The sequence below is a fragment of the Bos indicus x Bos taurus genome, chromosome 21, assembly GCF_003369695.1.
Source record: "Bos indicus x Bos taurus breed Angus x Brahman F1 hybrid chromosome 21, Bos_hybrid_MaternalHap_v2.0, whole genome shotgun sequence".
NCBI classification, from domain to species: Eukaryota; Metazoa; Chordata; class Mammalia; order Artiodactyla; family Bovidae; genus Bos; species Bos indicus x Bos taurus.
Window position 1 is genome coordinate 16,306,960 of NC_040096.1, and position 25,752 is coordinate 16,332,711.

General features: G+C 43.1%; 1 protein-coding gene across 14 annotated transcripts in view; it reads left to right on the top strand.

The window, feature by feature from the left end:
- The first annotated feature begins 223 nt into the window (after positions 1-223).
- The window catches only part of AKAP13 (A-kinase anchoring protein 13), a 324,450-nt gene continuing 298,921 nt past the window's right edge, over positions 224-25,752 (top strand). For 10 of the 14 annotated variants that reach the window (XM_027522117.1, XM_027522121.1, XM_027522127.1 and 7 more), the window contains exon 1: positions 224-438. The gene's annotated coding sequence lies outside the window, so the exon portion shown is untranslated. The remainder of the gene's footprint in view (positions 439-25,752) is intronic. The other 4 variants (XM_027522126.1, XM_027522129.1, XM_027522130.1 and 1 more) reach the window with 1 other exon arrangement.

A 25,752-nucleotide genomic window follows, 5' to 3' on the forward strand; every position in this document is an offset into this window, starting at 1 on the left:
CACTTTGCCGCAGCGCAGCAGCTGCGGTCAACCTCAGCCTTCCTTAGCAACCTGAGGGGCCGCACAGGCGCCTTCCTATTAGCCGGGAGGGGTTTGATGGGCAGCTCTGCCGCGCAACCCCGGAGCGCGGCTCCTGGCGCCGCGCTCACTCACGGGCGGGCTCGGAGGCATTACCGCCCCCCGGGTGCCCCGCCCACCTCCCGAGCGGCGCGCGGCGCATGCGCAGGCGGTTTGGGGGATGTGTGCAGGGCTATCGCCGAGCCGGAGTAGCTGCGGAGAGGCTCCTGGGCTCCGCCGAGGTCGCCGCTCCCGCTCCTCGCTTCGGCCGCCGCAGTTTCCAAGCAGCCGCTGGGGGAGCGGCAGCTTATTGTCTTTCTCCGCGGCCAAGGTGCGGAGCTGCTCCAGCTCGGCCCGCGGGGGAGCCCCGGGAGCCGCACGGTGAGAGCGCGACTGAACTCGGCGGAGTTGGGGGAAGTTTTGCGGTTAGAGGAGGGGTCGCGGCGGGGAGCGTGGGCCGCTCCGGGCTGGGGCGCGGGGCTACCCGGGCGCGGCCTGGGATGCATGGGCGCCGGGGATCGTTCCCCGGCTCTCCGCGCCTCCGCCCGGGCCTCCCCATCACGCATTGTCTGCCCTCGCCGCTCCCGCAGCCCAACCCCGGGGCCGCCTCCGCTCCCGGGCTGGGGGGGCGCGGCCGATCCCGCCCGGCTGCGATGCCCCACCTTCCGTGAGGCATCACCGCGGGGCCCGGACCCCCGGTCTTCCCCGGGTCGGCTCCTCCGGGAACGGGGGCCGCAGTCGCTCCCCCGCGGGAACTGCGGCTGCTCCGCTGGTCCCACCGGTCGGGGAGCCGGCGAACAAGTGCCGTGGACGCGAGGGAGCGGCTCTCGGGGGCCGCGGCGAGCGGTAAACACGCCGGGCCTGGCCGGCCTCGCGGGGGCGCCCTGGGCGCTTGCTCCCGGGGGCGCGGCCGGGGCGCCCGCGAGGGGTCGGAGACGTGCAGCCCGGGGGGAACCCGCCTTGGGACAGTCGCCTGAGCTCCGCTCTCGTCGAGTTCAAGTGCAGCCAAACTTTGAAACCAAACAATACTTTTTTTTTGGGTAAATACCACTTACTGAACCCCTCTCCCTTCCCCACTCTCCCCCCCACCCCCCGCCCCCAAAGTCAACCAGTAGGTTAAACTTTTAAAATAAATATGGGGGAAGTCCTCAAGAGTTTTTCTATCAGAAGAAAGGATAGGGTTGTTTTTTTTTTTTTTCTTTTTGGTAATAGTGCTTAGAGCAAAATGACTCCATAGCATTTAGTTTTCTAGATCTTACCTGTGAACTCAGGAGTTCACAGATGTAAGTTGGATTGAGCAATATTTGGTGTTCAGTCTTAGCTTTAACACTCCTCAGTGAAGTTATTTTGAGAGTTTGTTGCCGCAGGCATACGGAACTAAAGTGAAAAACAGTGCCTTTTTTTCTCGTTCAGCAACCCCCTCCCCCGTTTTAGTTAGTTTCATAAGTAGCTTTTTCTATTTTTTTTTTTTTTAATCGTTGGATCGCCCAGATCAGGATAAACGATGGAAAAATCACTTGGAAGAATCATTTTCTGCAAGTTTGTAAAGGAGCTGTGATAAATCATTGTTACAGTCCCATAGCCTTCCGTGGTCTCTTGGGAATTTGCAGATGGCAAGCCCTGTCGTCAAGCTTTGGGTGCTTCGTTCTGCTGAATTCAGTTCATTTGGCTTATGAAGTCAGAATGATTCTGTTTAAATCCCCACGGTGGATCCAGCGTAAATGTCTGTTAGATTGCATGGTGGAAGAAAATGACCAGAATGTGTTTCTATCAATTGTTTGTATTCCTTTGCCGTCTAGTAAATTAACAAGAAAACTTCGAACCAAACACCGTGCGGGTCAGTTTGCGTTTCAGTTGGTTTCTCCTGCTGAGTGACCGATGTGAGGTGTGCCCTGGGTTTTTCTGGTTTCCTTGGCCTCATTTTGCAACTGTGTTCACCTGACAAAGCTAAAGAAAAATGTCCTGATGGCATAAGCTTGGATTTTTGAAGTACAGCCACAAGTTTGGTTTTAGGAGTCATAATCCGTGCCCTTTGGGTTTTCCTTCCCAAAGTTGTGCAGGTTTAGGTGGCTTGTGTGTAGGGGTGGGGTGGGGGCTGGGAGGAGGGGTTAACAGAGGTTGGAAGGAGTTGTCAGGGAGGGACAAAATGTAAACAAACACTGCTTAGAACCTTAGGTGACAAGCAGATCTGTTCCTCTGCCTCTCTGATAGCATGTTATACATACCTTTGTTTTAGGGTTTCTTGCACTTCATTATTTTTGCCTGACGACTGGCAACTGCATATGTGGTATATATATATATATGGACTCCTCTTCCAGCCTGTTAACTCCGGAGGGCTGTGATGAGTCTCAGCTGTGTGCCTCCTTGCCCAGAAGGAGTCTTAACACAGCGCAGGTGCTCAGGAGGTATTTGTATTGGGTGAAGTGGCTTGGTTGGTGCTTCACCCGAACATGGGACCCAGGGAACCACTGAACCTGGGGACTCGTTAACGGTGGCAGCTTACTCGCAGGCCTGTAATGCGATTTACTGTACTTCATACAAGGATGTCTGACCTTTCCTGTTAACCCGTTAATTACTTCTTGAAAAGAATCGAGGTTTAAATCGTGTGCTGTGGATTTTGTAAACTGGTTTCTGATTGGGAAAATTTCTCCCCTTTTTGTTAAAATGACTAAGACTGCCGGACACATCCATTCACTCCCCTGCCTGTTGATACCTCTGTTGTGACTTGGGGAGGTAGCACAGTGTCGAAGAATGCACATTCTTTGGAATTAGGTAAACTTGAATTCAAATCCCCACCCTTCCGTTGACAAGGTGGGTAGCCTTGAGCAGGCAGGTCCCTTATCCACTCTGAGCTTCGGCTTCCTACCGTGTAAGGTATAGTAACATACTTTAGAGCATTCTTAGAAATAAATGAAGCTGTGTGATGATCTTCATAGTATGCCTGTTATCTGGTAGCTGTACTGACAGTGATTTGGGTACTTTTTTGTATGGTTTAAACCATGTTTAAAAGTCTGATGCATCTGAGCATAGTGGTTTAGCTGTTTTTCATAGAGGGAACGCTTCTCAGGGCACTCAAAACCAGTGCTATGGGACAACCCAGAGGGATGGGATGGGGTGGGGAGGGAGGTGGGGGGGGGTTCACCGTGGGGGACACATGTACACCCGTGGCTGATTCATCTTGATGTGTGGCAAAAGCCACAATTCAATTAAGATAAATTTTTTAAAAAGAAGAAATACATCGTGGCTGTTGTGGAATAATATTTGGTATTCCTACTGATACTAGTATATATAATTATTTGTTATGTTCTGCTTTGTTAACTCTATAAGTAAAAGTACTGCCCCTAGTATAACAATTAAAAAAAAAAAGAGGGAATGCTTCTGGGAATTGAGTCTTAAATGCAGTTTTTTAGAAGGTGAAGTTGAACTGAACGTTAATAGAATTAGCAGTTTTATTTTTATCTTCTAAATCAGTTGTTAATCTTTGAGTGGGCCTGGCAGTTTGGCTCAGTAGGACAGAACTCTGCATTTATAGTGTTTAGGAAATGGTCAGAAATGGGTTGTTTTCAAGACTTGGAGTAGGGTATCTGAGTTAGTTAGTTCCAGCTCTTCTTCCTTATTTTACCTTAATTTTGAAAAATAGTTGATACGGATTATGACTACATTTCTCACACTTGCTTAAGATGGAACTGGCCTGTGGGTTAACAGGTGGTATTACTTCCTCTTCAAAAACACTTTTGAAGGTGCCACCATCTGTGGGAGGAAGCAGTGCTTTAAATCAGTTATACCAGCGTATTTTGAAAATTCACAATACCAAGTGGAATAGATACATTCTAGAAATATTAACCTGTCATGGCATTTCTGTATATTGAATCTTATCTTTCCATTTTTTAATAAAATAAAGGCAAAAAGTTAATCCTGAAGGATTACAGTAAACCTTTAAATATTATATTTGACCAGACTCACAGATTGAGGGGAAAAACCAAAGCTGACAAAGCTAGATGAACCCACTTGGACTTTTGATAATCCCCTTTTAAAGTTAATGTTGCAGTGCACTTGAATACACAGGGTTATTACTGATGGGGACAAGCATCCGTTTGGAAGCTGTGCTCCCGTCACTGTCAGGCTGTCTTACCCGCCGTCCGTGGGGAGAGAGGAGGAAGCTCTTGGTGGAAAGAAGTTGGCTTCCTTCACGTGTCTTCGCATCTGTGGTTCTGTAGCCCACCTCGGGGTTGATGGGGACAGATTGAGTAGAAGATGGGTAGGTAACCCATTTTGGTCCGTCCTTGCTCAAAGAAGGCCCCAGTAGACCTGATACCGAGATACGATGATTGTTACGAATGTTTGTGTAGGACAGTGGTGTGTTTTCCTTTTACTTATTCAGAGCTGTGTTCAGAGCCCTGGAAAGGTGGATATCAGTGTGCGTGATGTGGCTTTTGGGGTGGGGAGAAGGGAACAGTGTGAGGGATTTACCATTTATGTCACTCAGTAAGCTCTCCTATTAGTAATCAGTCCTTTTGAATTTTTGCTTATGATCCTATCGTAAGCCTGTGTTTGGCCACAGAAATCGTCTTTACCACTTCAAAAGGCTAATTATTCCTGAATGGTTAGGAATTAAGTATGTTGCACTGTAATGAGTTAGTCTTTTAGACAACTGAAGATGTCAAGCAAGAGAAAAGTACCTTGGAGTTATGCAATGTAGTGTTCCATCAGCCCAAGGTAATTGCTGGTGATGTCTGCTGAAAGCATGTGATACAGGACCGCGTGGCTGACTTCCTGAGCTTCACCAATTATTGGCAGTGCGTCCTTGAGGAGGCCACTTCGTGTGTCTCAGACTTAGCATCCTTACTTATAAAATAAGGACAAATTCGATATTGTCATCTAATCTCCTGCCCTCTACTGTCAATGAGAAACTCCGGAGAGAAAACACTATACAAGTGCTTTGTCATGTTGTAGTTTTGTTGGTTGGCTACTGGTTTGGATAAAATTCAAATCTTAGTATAAAATGGGAAAACATCTAATGAAGTTTGTTGATTTTTTTTCTTTGTAAATATTATACCATTTCTTTTGCCATTCTTACTTAGGAAAATGGATACTGCTCACTTTTGCCTCTTTACAGATTTCCTTTTACAGCGTATTTGTTATGGGATATTTTTCTAAATTCAGTGCTTGCTGGGAGACCCACATTACTCTGAAATCACAGGAACTGACATTGGATCCCAGTACTTGAAGTCAGGTGAAACCACAATAAACAGTGAACAAAGAATGGCAGAGTGTTTCAGAAGGGTACAAAAGAAGCTAGCCTAGTCACTGTCTGATCTTCACTGACTCATTTTCTTAAAAAAAGGTTTACTCCAGTCAGGGAATGTGCCTCTTACGTGTCAGATGTTATACAGTGTGTCTTACATTTTATATATGGCTGAGTTGTGTGGCATGTAGGATATTAGTTTCCGGACCAGGGATTAAACCCTACATTGGGGGTGTGAACTCTTAACCACTGGACCACCAGGAAAGTCCTACATTTATTTCATTTTTGAAACAAATCAATGAGGCAGGATTATTGATTCGTTTTAGGAGGGCTTCCCTGGTGGCTCAGATGGTAAAGAATCTGCCTCAATGCAGAAGACCCAGGTTCGATCCTTGGATTGGGCAGATCCCCTGGAGAAGGAAATGGCAACCCACTCCAGTATTCTTGCCTGGAGAATTCCATGGACAGAGGAGCCTGGCGGGCTACAGTCCATGGGGTCGTAAAGAGTCAGACATGACTGAGTGAGTAACACTTTCAGGAGGAGGAAACACCCAAGAAAATGATTTGACAGTGGTCACATAGTTTTAAATTTTGGTGTTAAAATTTGAATATCTGAAGTCACTTTATTCTGGCTGCAAAGGGCATGCTTTTCATATCACTAATATCACCTGAAAAGAGTACAGTTTGTAAACAAATCAGGTTTATTGAGTTGTTGTTTATATGATAAAATGCACCCATTTTAAGTGTATAGAGTTTGACACGTTTTGACGAATATATTCATGCATGTAACTTAACAGCACAATAAAGGTATAGAATGTTGCCATCAATCCAGAAAGTTCATTGTATTCTCCAGAGAGTTCTGGCTTCGCCCCTCCCTCTGCTGCCTAGCTCACCATAGGCAACCACTGCTCTGCTCTCTGCCACCAGTTTTGTTTACAGACTATGGCCCACAGACCAGATCTGCCCTACTGGTTTTTTTATTTTTTTATTAAGCTTTATTGGGACACAGCAGTGTTGCTTTGTTTCCATATTGTGTGTGGTTGCTTTGGTGCTACAGTGACAGCAGTTACAAGACACCCTGTGATCCACAAAGCTGAAAATATTTACTAATCTCCCAGAAAAAGTTTGCTAAGCCTTGTTCTATGTAACTAATTATAATGATGACATTTGAACAATTCTGTAGTATTCAGTGCATATTCAACTTTTCCTGTTTGTCCTCCAAATAGCTTTTTGTAGTTAATTAAAAAAATCAGGATATTATTCCATTGCGTGTGTGTGTGTGTGTGTATATGTGGGCACACGCACATTCGGACATAGTTCTATAAATAGTGTCGCTGTGAACATTGGTGTGCATGTGTCTTTGAATTAGAGTTTTAACTTTTCAAGTTAGTTGTCTTCTTATTATCCTGAAAGTAAAAAGACTTCGCTCTGTATTTTTCTCCTAGAATTTTTATAGTTCAAAATTTTACAGTTTAGGTTTATGAATCACTTGAGTTAATTTTTCTCATGGTGCAAAGTGTGGATTGAGATTGATTTTTTTTTTTTTTTGCATGTGGGTGTGTAGTTTTTCCAGCAGTGTTTTTTGAAAAGACATCTTTCTCCACAGAATTGCCTTTGTACCTTTGCTGAAAGCCAGTTGATCATGTATGTGTGGGTCTGTTCCTGGATTCTGTCGTATTGCTCTGTCTTTCATTATTCTTTCACCACACTGTTGATTACTGTATCTATATAGTGAGTCCTAAAATCAGGTAGTATGAGTTCTCTAATTGAGTTATTTTTCAGAATTATCTTTGATTATTCTAGTTGCTTTGCCTTTCCAAGTACGTTCTATTTACTTATTTTTATTTATTTTTTGGCTGCACTTCAAAGCTTGTGGGACCCTAGTTCCCTGACCAGGGATTGAATCTGGTCCCTTGACAGTGAAAGCGTGGAGTCCTAACCATTGAATCTCCAGGGAATTCCCCCCAAGTATATTTTAGAATCAGCTTGTTGAGAAGAATCCTGCCAGGATTTTTGATTGGCCCTGTATTGAATCTGTAAATCACTTAGGGTAGAATTGACAGCTTAGTCATATTGAGCCATGAACACATGGTTTATGATGTTCTATTTATTTCGACTTTTTTTTTTTTTGTTAGTGTTTTGTAGATTTTAGTAATTGGATCTTGCATGTTTTTAAAATAAGATTAATATGTATTTCATATTTTCTCGTGGTGTTGTGAATGATGCTTTTAAAATGTCAGTTTCCTGTTGTTGATTGCTAGTCTGTAGAAATAGGATTGACTTTTTTTATGTGACCCTTTGTCTTACAAACTTGCTAAACTTACCTGGGCTCTTGTTCGTAGACAGTAATGTCATTGGCGATACGGGGAGTTTGATTTCTTCTTTGCAGTCGATATGCCTTTTATTTGTTTTTCTTTATTGAACTGGCTAGGACCTCCTGTGTGATGATGAATAGGAGTTTTGAAAGTGGACTTTTTCCTGATGTTAAGGGGAGAACATTCGTGTTTTCCCATTAACATGATGTTCTTTATAGTTTTTGTTTTTGTAGTTGTAAAGGTGTTCTTTATCACGTTGATAAAGTTCTGTTTCTAGTTTGCTGAGTTTTTATCACGAATGGGTACTGAATATTGTCACAGGCTTCTTCTGCATCTGTCGAGGTGATCATATATTTTTTCTTCTTTAATCAGTAGATATGGTGAATTACACTGCTTTTTCAGTGTTGAACTAGCCTTGTATTCTTTTGATAATCCTCAGTCATGATGTATTTTTAGATATTGTTGAATTCAGTTTGCTGCTGTGAATCTTTTTTATTTTCTTTTTTGTCTATTAATGTTCCTTTAAAAAGTTCTTGGTCATATGTGTAATACTCATATCATAGTTGATAAAGTCCTAGCTCATTAATTCCATTATTTGTTTCTATAGGCCTTTTCTTTTTTCATTTTTGGGTCACATCTTGGTAATTTCTTGTTAAATCCTAGAAATGGTGAATTTTAATTCGTTGGTTGCTGTCGACTGGTCCAAGTTAGATCAACCCTGCTGCTGCTGCTGCTAAGTCACTTCAGTCGTGTCCGACTCTGTGCGACCCCATAGACGGCAGCCCACCAGGCTCCCCCGTCCCTGGGATTCTCCAGGCAGGAACACTGGAGTGGGTTGCCATTTCCTTCTCCAATGCATGCAAGTGAAAGTGAAGTCGCTCAGTCGTGTCCGACTCCCAGCGACCCCATGGACTGCAGCCTACCAGGCTCCTCTGTCCATGGGATTTTCCAGGCAAGAGTATTGGAGTGGGGTGCCATTGCCTTCTCCGTAGATCAACCCTAGCTGTATCCTTTTACTCTAAGACTTGTTTCGCCCCATTATTAAGGCATGAAGCCACCATAGTTTTCATTGAAGAATGGTATGTTCTCTGTTCTCGCTGGTCTGAGTCTCTGCCAGCCCTGTGTGAGCTCTGGGGTTATGTAGCATATAGTCCTTGGGTCATTCTTTGCCTGCCCTTGTAGATTTACAGTATGCACACACAGCTTGTTATTCGTTATTAGACTCAGGCAGGCCTCTGTGCTGAATTCTGGAGATCCTTCTTCATGCAACTCTCTCCTTTCTAGTACTCTGGTTTTTAGCTTCCTGAGCCTTCTCATGCTCTTGGACTTCCTACTTGACAAGCCTGCCTTGCTCTGCTTGGGCTCCTCAAAGCACATGGTCCAGGATGTGCCTCCAGGCTGAGAAGGCTGGTGCATGTGTGGAGTTCCCCTCTTCCCAGTCCTGTGCTGCTGGTGGTCCAGTGACTAAAAGACGTTGCCATTTTGCCGTCCATTTTTTTGGTTGTTGGTGGGGGTGCGAGCAGGAAGGAGTCTGGATCCAGGTACTCCATCACGGTTGGAAATTGAAATCCTTTGAAAGAGTATAATTTATTGATGATGCTTAAAATCTCCTTACAGGAGTCTCCAAGTCTTTGTGGGTGTAAATATCAAAGAAATATTTGTTAAATGTCTATGTAGCTAGCCTTTACTCTGTAGGGAATACAGAAGAAGTCATGTCCATCTGTTTGCGACCCCATGGAATGTAGCCTGCCAGGCTCCTCTGTCCATGGGATTTCCCAGGCAAGAATATTGGAGTGGGTTGCCATTCCCTTCTCCAGGGGAATCTTCCCGACGTAGGGATCGAAGCTGGATCTCTTGCTTGGCAGGCGGATTCTTTACTACCTCTATAGAATATACGTGAGATTAATCAAAGATGTGAAATGCTCTAGTGATGAGCAGAAAAGTGGTGTGATAACTTTCGTATAACGATTCGTTCTTTTACATCTTTGTTTCTTAACCTGTATTTATATTTCCTTCTATGGCACAGGATGGAGTGAGTCAGTGGGTACAGAGTATTGGCTCTTTCAGATGTGTTTGGCGACTTATTTGCTCTGTGGCTTTAGATAAATTGTCTCTGAAAATCAGCATTCTCTTTTGTAAAATAGGCACGTGACATACCTTGTTGGGTTGTTTATTAATTTATTCAGCACATGTGAGGGGATTTCAGTGACAAAAGGCAGTTGCTTCCATCAAGGGGCTGACATCTTAGCAAGAGAAGCAGAACATAAACAGGTAGAAGGCCGGTCGTGATAATTGAAGGAAGAAGATGAAGAGCATTCAAAACATTGGGGGAGGATGTCAAACTTTCTGAGATGAGGTTTCTGAGAGAGACCCGAGCGAAGTGACAAGAGCAGACCTGAAGGGCTCTGGATGTTCCGAGTGGAAGGGGCAGCAGGGGCAAAGGACTTGAGGGGAGAGTATGAACAGGGAGGCGGAGGATGGGGCCAGAGAGAAGAGCGATACGTATGCAGGTATACACATATATATACATAAAATATACATGCACGTAGTTGTTGCTGCTGTGGAGTCGCTGAGTCGTGTCTGATTGTTCCCCATGGACTCTCCAGACTCCTCTGGCCCTGGAATTCTCCAGGCAAGAATACTGGAGTGGTTTGCCATTTTCTTCTCCAGGGGATCTTTCTGACCCAGGGATTAAGCTTTGTCTGTTTCCCTGGCAGGCGGGGTTAAGCAAGATCTGTTCAGTCGCTCAGTCGTGTCGGACTCTTTGCGACCCCATGAATCGCAGCACGCCAGGCCTCCCTGTCCACACCCAAACTCATGTCCATCGAGTTGGTGATGCCATCCAGCCATCTCATCCTCTGTCGTCCCCTTCTCCTCCTGCCCCCAATCCCTCCCAGCATCAGAGTCTTTTCCAGTGAGTCAGCTCTTTGCATGAGGTGGCCAAAGTATTGGAATTTCAGCTTTAGCATCAGTCCTTCGAAAGAACACCCAGGACTGATCTCCTTTAGAATGGACTGGTTGGATCTCCTTGCAGTGCAAGGGACTCTCAAGAGTCTTCTCCAACACCACAGTTCAGAAGCATCAATTCTTTGGTACTTAGCTTTCTTCACAGTCCAACTCTCACATCCATACATGACCACGGGAAAAACCATAGCCTTGACTAGATGCACCTTTGTTGGCAAAGTAATGTCTCTGCTTTTGAATATGCTATCTAGGTTGGTCATAACTTTCCTTCCAAGGAGTAAGCATCTTTTAATTTCATGGCTGCAATCACCATCTACAGTGAGTTTGGAGCACCCCTCAAAAATAATAAAGTGTGACACTATTTCCACTGTTTCCCCATCTATTTCCCATGAAGTGATGGGACCAGATGCCATAATCTTAGTTTGCTGAATGTTGAGCTTTAAGCCAACTTTTTCACACGCCTCTTTCACTTTCATCAAGAGGCTCTTTAGTTCCTCTTCACTTTCTGCCATAAGGGTGGTGTCATCTGCATATCTGAGGTTATTGATATTTCTCCCGGCAGTTTTGATTCCAGCTTGTTCTTCATCCAGCCCAGTGTTTCTCATGATGTACTCTGCATATAAGTTAAATAAGCAGGGTGACAATATACAGCCTTGATGTACTCCTTTTCCTATTTGGAACCAGCCTGTTGTTCCATGTCCAGTTCTAACTTGCTTCCTGACCTGCATACAAATTTCTCAAGAGGCAGGTCAGGTGATCCGGTATTCCTATCTCTTTCAGAATTTTCCACAGTTTATTTTCCACCCTGTCCAACACCAACTCCTGGAGCTTGCTCAAGCTCATATCCATCGAGTTGGCGGTACCATCCAACCATCTCATCCTCTGTCATCTCCTCTCCTCCTGCCCTCAGTCTTTCCCAGCATCAGGGTCTTTCCCAGTGAGTCAGTTCTTCGTATCAGGTGGCCAAAGTATTGGAGTTTCAGTTTCAGCATCAGTCCTTGAATATTCAGGACTGGTCTCCTTTAGGATGGACTGGTTGGATCTCCTTGCAGTCCAAGGGACTCTCAAGAGTCTTCTCCAACACCACAGTTCAAAAGCATCTGTTCTTGGTGCTCAGCTTTCTTTATAGTCCAACTTTCACATCCATTCATGACCACTGGAAAAACCATAGCCTTGACTAGATGGACCTTTGTTGGCAAAGTAATGTGTCTGCTTTTTAATATGCTATCTAGGTTAGTCATAGCTTTTCTTCCAAGGAGTAAACATCTTTTAATTTGATGGCTGTAGTCACCATCTGCAGTGATTTTGGAGCCCCAAAAAATAGTCTGTCACTGTTTCCATTGTTTCTCCATCTATTTGCCATGAAGTGATGGAACTGGATGCCATGGTCTTCCTGTTTTGAATGTTGAGTTTTAAGCCAGCTTTTTCACTCTCTTTCACTTTTATCAAGAGGCTCTTTAGTTGTCCTTCGCTTTCTGCCATAAGAGTGGTGGTATCTGCATATCTAGGGTTATTGATATTTCTCCCAGCAGTCTTGATTCTAGCTTGTACTTCATCCAGCCTGACACTTCGCTGATGTACTCTGCATATAAGTTAAATAAGCAGGGTGACATATACATCCTTGATGTACTCCTTTTCCCTGTTGTTGTTGTTCCATGTCCAGTTCTAACTGTTGCTTCTTGACCTCCATACAGATTTCTCAGGAGGCAGGTAAGGTGTCTGGTATTCCCACCTTTTGAAGAATTTTCCACAGTTGTGATCCACACAGTCAAAGGCTTTGACATAGTCAATAAAACAGAAGTAGATGTTTTTCTGGAACTCTCTTGCTTTTTCAGTGATCCAAGGGATGTTGGCAATTTGATCTCTGGCTCCTCTGCCTTTTATAAATCTAGCTTGAACATCTGGAAGTTCACGGGTTCACATACTGTTGAAGCCTGGCTTGGAGAATTTTGAGCATTACTTTGCTAGTGTGTCAGATGAATGCAATTGTGCAGTAGTTTGAATGTTCTTTGGCATTGCCTTTCTTTGGGATTGGAATGAAAACTGACCTTTTCCAGTCCTGTGGCCACTGCTGAGTTTTCCAAATTTGCTGGCATATTGAGTGCAGCACTTTCACAACATCATCTTCCAGGATTTGAAATAGCTCAACTGGAATTCCATCACCTCCACTAGCTCTGTTCGTAATGATGCTTCCTAAGGCCCACTTGACTTGCATTCCAGGATGTCTGGCTTCTAGGTGAGTGATCACAGCATTGTGGTTATCCGGGTCATGAAGATCTTTCTTGTGTAGTTCTTCTGTGTATCCTTGCCACCTTTTCTTAGTATCTTCTGCCTCTGTTCGGTCCGTACCACTTCTGTCCTTTATTGTGCCCATCTATCAGTGATCTTTAAATGTGATGCAGGGGTGTATCAGGGCTTCCCTGATGGCTCAGATGGTAAAGAACCTGCCTGCAATGAGGGAGACCAGGGTTCTATCCCTAGATTGGGAAGATCCCCAAGAGGAGCGCATGGCAACCCACTCCAGTACTCTTGCCTGAAGAATCCCCATGGATAGAGGAGCCTGTTGGACTACAGTCCATGGATTTGCAAAGAGTCGGACATTTCTGAGCGACTAAGCAAACACACACACACACAGACACACACACAGGGGTTGTGTGTGTAATTTTTACACACAAAGTAGTTTGGAAGGAATTTATCACAGAGTGTTAACTGTAGTTTTGTTTGTAGAGTGAGATGACAGTAGAATTTTTTTTTTTTTACCTCCTAAATGCTTTGCTATATATGTATCTATCTCTGTATATGTTTTAATTTTTCATTTTCAAGTAGAGGTGATGCTTGGGAGCGTCTGCCCGCTTGGTGAGTCTCTGGGCTGATGCAGTTTCTTTGTTTGTGGTTGTTCACACTTCGTCCTCCACAGATGGGTCTTTGACTGTGGTCTGTTGTCTTGAAAATTTGAGCCGTTGATCTCCAGCGGGGACGTCAGGGGAGAGTATGGGTGGTTTTGATAGAAGAGTTCACAGCAGCTTCTGTGAAAATTGTTAGCACATGTTCTCCCCACCAAGCTAGTTGTGGCACCAGTTGTTCAAAGGGGATGTTGTGTTGTGTAGTGTTCGTATCGTGGTGGGCAGGTCACTTCAGGTGAATTGACTCAAGCTTGAATGTTTTTCCCTTAAATCTGAATGATAACTTTCAGTACCAGCTTAGATCGTTAGAAGCATTCCTTTTCCCAGGTGATAACAGTGCCAAAGGTGGAGTTTTTGCAGATTTGACATTTTCTGTCGTTGATGAATCACCTCTGAAAATACAGCAGTAGAGTTTGAAATATGTCTGTAAATCAGTCCACGTACCTGGTGTTGCCCGTTGAGTTCTGCCCTGTTTAAGGTAGTCGCGTTTCTGGAGGTGGAGAAGAGACCCATTGTGGCATTGTGCGGGAATCATTTCTTTTACTTTTATGATCTGTCTGGAGGACAGCGGGTTTTTTTTTTTTTTTTTTTTTTTAATCTTGCGTTCTTTGTGCGGAGAGGCTGGGCTCTTTGTATTCACAAAGGAACTCTGCTTGTGGCTTTGTCGTTTGGGAGTTATTTAGGAGGAAGACGGGACAGCTCAAGTTTGAGAAGCAGAGTTCTAATTGTTCACTTGGTCACATGCAGCCTTGGGGCCTGGCCGAGGTGCTTTCTGCCTTTGAGGATTAAGAATGTATATGGGTCAGTGGACAGGAATGACCAAAAGTTTTTGCCTGGGTCCTCCTGCTAAACGAGTGCTGTGTGTGTGCTTAGAACCTAAGCTAGTGTGTATTTAAAGGACTTTTTCATTCTAGAGAGATCTTTTGCTAAAGATCAGGCCATTTCCCAAGAAGTGTCTTCTAAAAAGTGAAGTCACTAAAGAGAAGAAGAAACTGGTACTGGATGCCTGCATATATATTACTGTGTGTTGATTTACATTCTCTCAATTCTTGACGGTAATCCTGTAAGATAGGTTTTATCCTCCCTGCCTTTTTGATGAGAAAAGTATGGTTCAGAGCTTTGACTTTGCCCCTCTCAGGTTAATGGACTATAATTTTCATCCAGGGCTTTGTGACTATAAACATACTCTAGTTTTTATTATATATGGCATAAGTCACATTTTTTATTCATTCTGATATAATTATACCCAACACAGCTGGCTTAAAATTCCAGCTTGTTCTTGTTGTAAATAGAAATCATTGTGGTCTGCCTTTCAAGTTTTCCTAGAATTCCTAAAAGCTTGCTGGGCTTCCATGTTTATACCTTGAAAGTAGCAGAAACTTGCCTGGAGAATTGTATTTTACTTCAGATGCAGGGGCTTTGTGGATCAGCATTAATAATTAACATTTACATACTCTTTCACGACTTCAAAGTGTTTTACAAACAGTTAATTAGTTCATGTTTAACCTATATTGGAAGTTGAAAGACCAGTTTTTTAGGTTCATTTTTAGCACTCCTGAAATGTTAGGAACATAAGCCTTCAGTAAGAAAAATGTAGGTACGAACTGTGAAACATGAAACATGTCTCCCGAGTCCCTTAGTTTTGCGCCCAGCTTAGCTCACGCCAGGAGTGTTTTTTGGGGTGGTATGCACATCTTTTGCTTAATGCCAGGGGATGGAATTATGTGGACTGTTAAATACAGGGTGCAAAGATCTGGATGATTCTGTGAACTGTGGTGCAGCTTTCTTTCCTGCAGTCCCTTCGATGTGAATGGTCCTTAATTCCTGTGGGGTTTTGAAGTGATTGCGAAGTGACTGGCACAGAGACTCTGGCAAGTGAACAGAGTCGTAATGCGTGCTAATTTCTGGGAAAAATTCTTTTCCTTTTCACTCCTGGCTTAGGAGATAATAACTCTGTAACTAAAGACCTTGCTAGTCTCCTCACTTGTCACGCGATTCCTTCTCCTCCCCCAATAAAATGGCATTTAACCCGGCAAAGTTGTATAGCTGCAGAAAGATTGGAAAGGAAGATGATAGTCAGTTCAGCTGTGTTTCTGTCACCTAACTAGCTGTGTGACTTTGAGCTGGTTACTGCTCTTCTGCCCTTGAATTCTTTTGTTCTGTGAATAGTGTGTTGAAGTCACCTTTCATTGAGTCCTCGCAGGGTGGCTGGCAGGATGCTACAAAACATACGCCCTTGGACATGAAATGGAACAGGTGGCATTTTCACATCAGTGAAGATTCTTCAAAGTTGCAGTGTGACTTCGTTCTTCCTACTTCGGTTTAGATAATTAATTTTCTTAACTATTGTTGCCAATCACCCTGCTGTACTTTAAATATCTCCCTTCCACCGCCCTTTGTCTAATACAGAACAATAAATAGAACCCTTTGGTAAATATTGTGTCTGCGTTATTTCCTTAAGACAGGATGTGCAAGTTCCTTGTCATCATTGCTTTATAGCCCTGTCAGTCAGAGGAACCTGTTGATGAATCCTTGTTGAGCTGATCTTGCCCGAGAAACCTTAGTCTGTGATGACAGAAAGGAGAAGGATTCTGAGAGCTTGGCATGTATACGTAACAACGTTTTTATTATGGATGTGAATCTGTCCTTTTAATGAGGCTAGGTAGGAATGGCCCTGAATTTTTTAGTCTGTCAAATCATGTTTTTCAAATCTTTTTTTCCACTGCCCTTTTCCTTCACTGAAAACTTACAAGTGAGATGAGTTGGCCTTTGAACCTTTTTATAATGTTAAATACACCCAGGTTTAAGCTTTTCATCCTGTTTGACCTAAATTTTTGGTAACTTGGAAGGAATGTTTGTTATACAGCTGAACCTTACTGTGAACTTTGAGCAATTGAGATTGACTTAGAAATGTTGGAACCCACCATGTTGTTTTAGAGGATGCCTGCAGGGTAACATGTTAATTAATACTTTTTTGAAAAAGGAGTCTTTTGGGGCCAAGTTTTGTATAAATTGGGCTTCACTGGTGGCTCAGATGGTAAAGAAACCGCTTGTAATGCTGGAGACACAGATTCGATCCCTGAGTTGGAAAGATTCCCCTGGAGAAGGTACTGGCTGCCTGCTCCAGTATTCTTGCCTGGAGAATCCTGTGAACAGAGGAGCCTGGTGGGCTACAGTCCACAGGGTCTCAGAGAGGCAGACCCAACTGAGCAACTAACACTTGTATAAATTAGACAAGATAGAAGTTTTGGAAACTTCAGATGGTTCTGCAAAAGACCCTGTTGCTGGGAAAGATTGAGGGCAGGAGGAGAAGGGGACGGCAGAGGATGAGATGGTTGGGTGACATCACCGACTCAATGGACATGAGTTTGGGTAAACTCTGGGAGCTGGTGATGGACAGGGAGGCCTGGTGTGCTGTGGTCTATGTGGTCGCAAAGAGTCAGACGTGACTGAGCGACTGAACTGAACTGATGGCAGGTATCATAAACTACAGAAATAAATGAAGTTTTCTAAGATACTACGCCAGCAACTAGGTGAAAAGAATGTTCTTCCTGTTTTTTGAGTATCTTGGATTGTACTGTTTTCGGTGCGTTCTTTAATTTTTATGTATTTTCTTTGCCCTCTGTTTTCCCTCTCCCAGTTAGTTCAATAGGATTCCTTGTCACATTGCTCACTGACTAGGTGGGCACAAGGTAAACCCACGTATCTGTATTTCCTCCTCGATTATAAGGTCGGGGAGGACAGACTGTATCTGCTTTGTTCGTTGCTGTATTCCCAGTACGTGGCATTGTTCATGACACATAGCAGTTAGTTACTCCTCAGGACATTAACTATATATTAATAACGTGCTTATTATTGATATCGGGTTGGCCAAAAAGTTTGTTTAGTTTTTCTCATATGATGGTATGAAAACTGAATGAACATTTTGGCCAACCCAATATTAATAAAATCTATTTTTTGAGACTAAATGAACAGATTTCTTTTTTTTTTTTTTAATCCCAGCATCAACTGTAGTTTGATTATGGTGAGTTAAATTAGCCTTTTGGGGGGAAGCGGAGGGCACTGTGTTAAATGGAAGATTGACCAGCGCTGTGACCTGGCCTGGCAGTGGTGTTTGTTCAGCTCTTCCTTGTTTTCTCTGTCTGTCGTTTTATATTTTAACCTGTTCCGCAGCTTCGTCACTGTCATATTCGTGTGGCTCACACGCGGGTGTAGCTGTGGGTTGCCTGCCTAATTTTTTAAAAATGTGTTTAAAAATCATATTCACAATAGAACACAATTGATCCCTGCAGGCCGATTACTCAGATTCTGGAGAATTAGTGAAATTTTGCCATTCTCTGCCACATCCCTTTTAAAATTACATACTGTGATATAATCTGTATAGAATAAAACAATATGTTTACTCCAGTTGTTTTGAAAGTTCCTACCAGACTTATTTTCTTAACAGTGAATTTTACATCAGACTTTCACTCCAGTGTTTAATGCTTGTAAACCATGAAATGTCTCTTAAGTCATGGCATGGTATGTTTCCAGGATACAGATCAGACGACTTTAACTCAAAGCTAGTGAATGCTGAGTAGGATTTTTTTTTTCCCTTTCAATAGAATCATTTCAGAAATAGGATCATAAACCTTCTATTAAGCACTTTTGTGTGCAATCTGAGGTTTCTGTGAAATTAGACATGGAAAATTAAACAGAGCTGCACAAGTTACTGATCTTTGCAGTTTCTGAGTTCTCCCTTAGGTTTTTTTCCCCCTTCAAATACTAGTACAAGAATGTTACAATCTATACAAAATTATTGTTGGATTCATATCAGTAGCTTTTCACCACCCCCCCGTAGAATTTAATGGTTCTTTTTTTCTTTTGAGAATCTATTTTTTCTTCCTAAAATGCATTCCTATTTATTTTGATTTTTTTGTGAAGGAAATACTTTTCAGGTAATTGAATATCTTCATAAATTTAGTACTTCCTTAAGAATTCATTTGGCAGTGTACATAAAGGTAGTGTTGATTTTAGAGTTGCTTCCTAATTCAGATTGTCATCTTAGAAGCTTTCATTTGAAGCCCGAGAACAATTGATCCACTGTTTTTCATGGCCCCTGTTTGTATACATTCTGTCCTTAAGCTCCTGAATTCTCTGAAATACCACCCCCCTGCCTCTACCCCCCCCCCACCCCCAGGTGCTATTTGGGTGCTTTGCCAAAAGCACTTGTGGCTGGCTGTCTAGAGATTTACCACTTTAATAGTTTCCTCTCTAGGATACGTGCCTGTAAACGGAGAATTTTCTTTCCTGAGTCTGAATAAAAGTAATGATTTACCTGTGAGATACCTCAGGACCCAAACAACCAAAGGAAACTCGGAGGAAAAATTGTATCTGTCCTGTCCCTTCAGTCTTGATGCCTGTGGAAATGTACAGGGCCCTGTTGCGGAAGACAACAGCTATCATTTAGTGGGAGCCTCTTGAACTGGATATCTTATGTTTATCAGTTCTCACCTCTGCAGGGTGTTCGTATGATTTTGCCAGAGAAGGAGATTGAGGTCCAAGGAGGGTAATAAATAAATTAATTGTATTAATAGGTGTACTTAATCAGCAGACATTCAGGGTAACTTACTAGGTGCTGGGGGTCCAGGGGTGATCAGAAATAAAGACAACGTTCCTGTTCTTAAAGTGCTCTTGATTTTGTTTCTTAATTAACGTGTGATAGCAACAGTAATAGTAACAGCTGCCGTCATTTGTTACAGCTTTCCCTGTGCCAGGCTTAGTCCTCTGTGTTCCTTACAGCCTTATTTCATTTTAATCCCCAGAGCTCTAAGAGGTGGGGTCAGCTACGCACAGTTAATGGATGAGAAGACTTGAGGCTCAGAGGGGCTGGAGAACTTGCTCAGGGTCTCACAGCATGTGGAAGAATTAGGACTTGAATGCCGGTCTCTGACTTCAGGGCCCAGGCTCTTCATGCATCAAGAACATTGCTACCAAGAGTTGAAATAAGTAATTATGTGAAAGGAACATCCACTGTGAGCTCTGATTTTGGCAGAACTTTGTGTAACTTTGACTTTGCCAGTAGATTTATTTTTAAAGTTCAGTTTCTGGTATATAATCTCTTATTCTAGAAGTCATCAGAGTTTGCATGATTCATGAGAGAGATTTTTTGTTTTATTTTTACTAACAGCAGTAATGTACAGTCCCTGCAGAAATTAAGGAATTATCCATAAACAAAAAAGTACACATAAGAATAAATGACACTGCCTGGAAAATATTTTGGGTACAACTGGTGTTTTTCTTCCCAAACTAAATTTGTAGAAGGTGTATGTGCATTTATGTATACCATATGTGATTGCATTTTATATGCTCTTAAGTATAAACAGATTATTAAGTATATTTCACAACTATACTTTTACACAATGTCAAGTGAATATAATGGCTATACAGTATTTCATTGTATGGATTTAGGTTTATCCTCTGATCACTCATTGCCTTTTTAATTTTTTTTTCCATTTTTTGACCATGTCACACCTCTCATGGGATCTTAATTCCCTGATCAGGGACTGAATCCATGTCTTTGGCAGTGAGAGCCTGGAGCCCTAACCAGTGGATCATGAGGGAGTGCCCTCATTACTTTCTTAGGAGTGGTGTTTCTTTTCTCTCCCCTCTGTCCCTCCCTTCCCCCTTTATCCTGTTGTAAACACTGCTGTGATGAACAGCCATGTACATAATCTTTGTATTCTTGTTTACTTATTTCTCACAGAAGTGGAATTGCTAGAGCAAAGACTGTATGTTTCAACAGCTTTTAATAAATATTGTTGTCTACAGAAAGCTCATTATCATTTACACTCCCACTGGCAGAGAATGAGTGCCTGTTTACCCTTTACTTCTCATCCTTTCTTTTTTGCCTGCACTGTGTGACTTGCAGGAGGTTAGTTTCCCCAAGCAGGGATGGAACCCAGAGATTGAAAGCTTGGAATCCTAACCACTAGGCCACGAGAAAACGAACTCTCCATAATCTTAAAGCTGTTGTTGTTGTTTTAATCCAGTGTTTAAAAGGAAGTTTTAAATGCCATGGTAAAATTACTAGTAGAAGTACTGAACTACGGGCAACCAATTATAAGTAAAAGAACTCTATTTCTGAAAGAATAGAAAGAAGCTCGTGAAACATACTCCCTACTCTCTTAAGCACTGAGAGTTAATCTAAGTTGGTTCTCAGTATTAAAAGGCCCATAAGGGAACTTTCAAATAAAGTCTCTGATGGTCATGTTCTTCGGCAGCACCTTAATTAGCAGTCCTAATTAACTCCAGGAATGAGGTGCAGACGTGTTTCAGATAAGATTTGTAGAGATGATATAGAGTTAGGTAACCTTCTGCATACTTCACAGAGAAGCCGCGGGTGACAGAGGGTGAGATGGTTGGGTGGCATCATTAACTCAGTGGCCATGAGTTTGAGCAAACTTTGGGAGATGGTGAAGGACAGGGAAGCTTTCTTGTTCAGGCACTCAGTGGTGTCCAACTCTTGGCAATGCCAGGCTTCTCTGTCCTTCACCATCTCCCGGAGTTTGCTCAGACTCATGGTGTGCTGCAGTCCTCGGAGCTGCAGAGTCTGACGTGACTGAGCGACTGAACAACTAACTACACAGTGATCCATGAGAGGATCTGTGGCCATTTTGGTGCACATCCAAATGCATATAAAAAGCTTTAAAAATCAATATTGTGTCTAACAATGGACATGCAGAATTTGCATATGTGCTCCAAATCACAGTCATGTGTTGACATTGTGGTTTAACCAAGAAAATAAAAATCAAATTAAAAATTGGTCCATGCTCTTGACGTACTAACATGGCCACATAGTTTTCTGTGAGACAGATGAGTTAACTGGTCTCACCTATGATAACAGTGATTTTTAATAAGGTAACATTTGTCAGAATTTTCAGTACTATAGGTAGGAAGAATCAGTTGCATAGCAAGTTATAAGTCAGGTAGATTGTGTAAGTTGGTCTCAGGCACTGTTGATACATCAAAGTGTGTCAGTTCTGTTGGGCATTCTTAGCAGTATCATGTGGCTGATCTTTAGCCTAGTCCTGGTTATAGAGAAAGATTTGCTGGTTGACTTAGTAGATAAATCATCCCTAGAAGAGTTGATTTATGAAAGCTCTATAACAGTGTTGCCTGGAACCTGTAGATTGTTATTCAGTTGCGGGTGAACAGCTGTGATCTTCTTGGAAACACCCAGTTTTTTATGTAGCATAGCTGATTCTTGAACTGTTCAGGTTTCATCGATATGTCTGGGTGTTTTGGTTTCATAGGAACCCTGTTAAGTGGCGTTTTGAGGACATCTTCTCCGCTGACCTGGATTTTCTGAGGGCTACTGCTTTGGAAATCTTGCGGGGTCAGAAGAGTTTTCACCTTCTTCTTTTCCCTGTTACAATCACATTGCTTGGACTTGAGTCTTAAAAAGTGTGCCATCCTGCATTCACTGTTTTCTCCCCCTTGGCAACTTGAGTCATTTTAATCCTAGCTTTTTCTTGACACACTGCCCTTTGGGAGATAAAAAGGGGAGTGACAACATTTAGCAGATCAGGCGAGGACTAGGATCTCAGCCTGTAACATTTCAGAGGATTTGCCCCTGGAGCCTGGGTTACTTTTTCTTTCTTGGCCTGTGGTTTGGGGCGTTAACCTAAAAGGCCTGGTAATACAGCAGTGCTAGGAGTTACGTGTTTCTCTGCAGTTGTTCTGGGACACATGGCAAGGTTACTGGGAACAAAGTAGTGAGAGAATAGACATGATATAAATAAACTGATTTACCAAACAGAAACAGACTCAGAGAACAAGCTTACGGTTGCCGGGAGGAAGGGGTAGTTAGGGAGTTTGGGGTAGACACGCACATACTGCTCTATTTAAAATGGATAACCAGCAGGGACCGCTGTCTAGCACAGGGAACTCTACTCAATGTTATGTGGCAGCCTGGATGGGAGGGGCATTTGGGGGAAGAATGCATTCAGGTATATGTGTGGCTGAGTCCCTTTGCTGTCCACCTGAAACTATTACAACATTGTCGATCGGCTGTACTCCAGTACAAAATAAATACAATTTTAAGATTAAAAAAGTATTAGCAGAATGTAATGTGAGAGTAATAGAGTAATATAAAATTAGTAAGAAAGTAAGGATGTCAGATATAAAATTTGAGAATCAAAACTGTTGGACTGTGATGTAGGTAAAGGTAAATTTTGATGCAGAGCATTCTGTAGATGAGAAAAACTTGATTGTTAAGTGGACAGACAGGAGATTCGGGATTCAGTAGATTTGGGTTCCAGACTTAGTTTTTTTACCGACAGTCTGGGGCAAGTCACTTAGACATACCCGTCCTGTCCCCAGTTTCTGCCATTAAAAGTGAAGTGCATCCATTTTTGTTTTTTAGTTTATTGTCTTTTTTCAAAGATATTCTCAATCCCTCGGGATTCCTTAGAGTTACATCAGGGGTCCAAGTAGGGTTGGGGCGGCCATGAGAAAGAGACCAAATTGTTCCCCATAGAGTAACTCCACTTGAAAAAATTTTGTGGGTTTCTTCTGACAGTTCCTTTGAAGAAGGTCCCATTGCCAACATCAATTTGGAAACATCTAGACTGAAACATGTTGAAAATGCCGTTGGATGCTAAGAAGCAGTGTTTCTGAATACTCTTGCATAGTCTCTGTTCTTGGTGTGACTCTCAGAGGTAGGGAGATGCTGGTTCCGGTTCAGTTGTGAAGTCACTGTGCAGAACGGTGGATAAAAGTGTGCTCTTTGTCTCTGCTGTGATGCCCCCTTTATGTGAGAGGCTTCTCAACTACACAGTTAGAAATCCAAAGTGCTTTTTACCTCTCCTAGCTTGGAGAATCTTAATAAAATGGTAAAGAAAACCGTATTCCGTGCTTATCAAAACGTTTGTACTGCCTGCCGCTTCTTTGAGCATCTGCCTTATGGCGTTTCATGTAGGTTGTCTCCTTTAACCCTGGGGTGGCCCTCTGAAGCAGCTGGGGTTAACTGTGCTGTTGGTGTGGACCATCCAGCTTCACGGAGACCGTGTGGCTTGGCCAAGCTCCCGCAGTTAGCAACGGGGAGAGCTGGGGTTTGAAAGTAGGATTGCGCTTCTAAAATATGTGCACGCGTTGTTGTTAGCTTGCCTCTCCTACATTTAGAGTAGACTTGTAGCCGAAGAAATTGTAGCACCGTGACTACTCATGGTTACTCATTAGTGAAATCAGGCAATGTAAGTAGTTGGCAGCTTTCATTGTTTTTATTTGTTTTTGCCTCGCCATGTGACTTGTGGGATCTCAGCTCCCTGACTAGGGGTTGAACCTGGTCCATGGCAGTGAACGCTTTGAAGTCATGAGCACTAGATCTCTAGGAAGCTCCCTTGCTGTTCTTAACCTGCTTTGGATTATGCCAAGGACTCTTAATCAGAGGGCAGAAATGGTTTGATCAGACTGAATATATATATTCCTTATCCATTATCTCCTTCCAGATAAGGAATAAGTGAGACATTTATCAGATTAGAGCAGGATGAAATAGTCTGTATGAAAGCTTGGAAATGATTCCTGAAAGAATAATAGATGTGAAGACAAACAGACTTCTGCAGTAGATGATGCTGAATTCTTTTATAGATTACATTAGTTCATAATCAGCGTGAGATTCATGATATCCATAAAGCTAGGGAAATTTGGTGATAACTTGATGCCTCGAGAACAAGTTTACTGTGATATTACTTAATTGCGAAGAAACTAGGCTTTTTTTTTTTTTTTTCCTTCAAAATGTAATAATTGATTACTGGGCATTGTAAAGACACCACCTGGTGATGCTGCTCACCAGGGTTTCTAGCTCTTCCTTACTCATGTGAGAAGATGGATCACCCAGTCTCAAGTCCACCTGTGACCGGGTGTCCTGCTGCAAGCAGTGAAATTGAGCAGAAATGACACACGTCACTTTGGGACGAAAGCATTTAAAAGCCGCTGTGAAATCTTCTCTCTTTCCCTGCTGTTGGGATCCCGCCACGTGGCTAGTGCAGAGGGAATGCTGAGTTGAGAAGGACAGTCTCTGTGAATTTCCTGGGACCCGTGCCGATGAGCGAGAAATGAACTTTGAGTCCCACCTGCACCACCGTCGGGCTGTCTGTGTACTGTAACCTGGCCGGTGCTGATGTGACTGCCTGTGGGTCACTGCATGCGTGTCAGTACTGACTGGTGTAGAGGACTGCCGAGGAGAGGCGCTGACCGAGAGCAGAGCCAGGTTCGTGCGGACGTAGGGGAACTCGGTGACACAGCAGCCAAGCTGCTCTTTCAGCTGTCACCCATTGTATGCTCTGTCAGTGTAATGCTTCCAGAAATACAGCTTCGGTGCTGTCACTGCCCTGCTTGAAAACATTAATAGCTCCTCAGTGCCCACAGAATAAAACCTCAGTCCGGCCCACCACACGCTTTGAACCTGTTCTCTTGCCGTGTTGAACTGGACATGCCTTTGCCCATTCATGCGTTTGAGACACCCTTGCTGGTCACTTTGCCTGCCTGTGCTGAGATCTCACTCTGGGAACACACAGAATGTTCCTTACCATCTCCGCATGTCTAGATTTGACTCGGCTTTTACATGCGCCTTGAAGGATACTTCCTGTTGAAACCCTGCTTCATTCTTAGTAGTGGTGTAGAGTTTCTCCTTCTGACTTCTCAAGCCTTTCAGGCGTGCCGCTGTCCCGTGTTGTGTTTTTCCGCTGCGTCTCATTCCCTCTCCTGGGGGTTATGGCACACCTTTCCCTAGCTCCTAGCATAGGGTAGGGACTCAGTGATATTTACCGAGTGAGTGGCTGTTAGAGGGTGATTGTGTTGAAAACTCAATGATTAATTTGCTTCTGTTTGACAAGTGGTGTTATTGTTCGTTACTTTGCCTTCTTTGCTTGCGCTTTCCGCCTCCTGGCTTCTGGGGTTAAGTAGTAGGACCTTATGTGGCAATGGCATTAAAAAAAGAAAAGCATATCTACAATGCTGTATCCTAGAACACACTGGACACTGAGTCTTCTTTGCCATTGTGTGAGGTCTGTCTTGTGTTTTCTTAAAGAGTTACCTTAGCACTTCTTGATGTGACATGTGGGATAATTCTAGGGCATAAGAATGTGTGGGTCAATGTTTTAACCAGCTCAAACTTTTTTGTCTTGATGTTTTGCTGTCTCTATTGACGATCTCCTGAAAAATACGTGCCACTGATTCAGAATTTTGAAATGGGTGGTGAAAAAGACCCAGATCCTCCTCTGGTTTG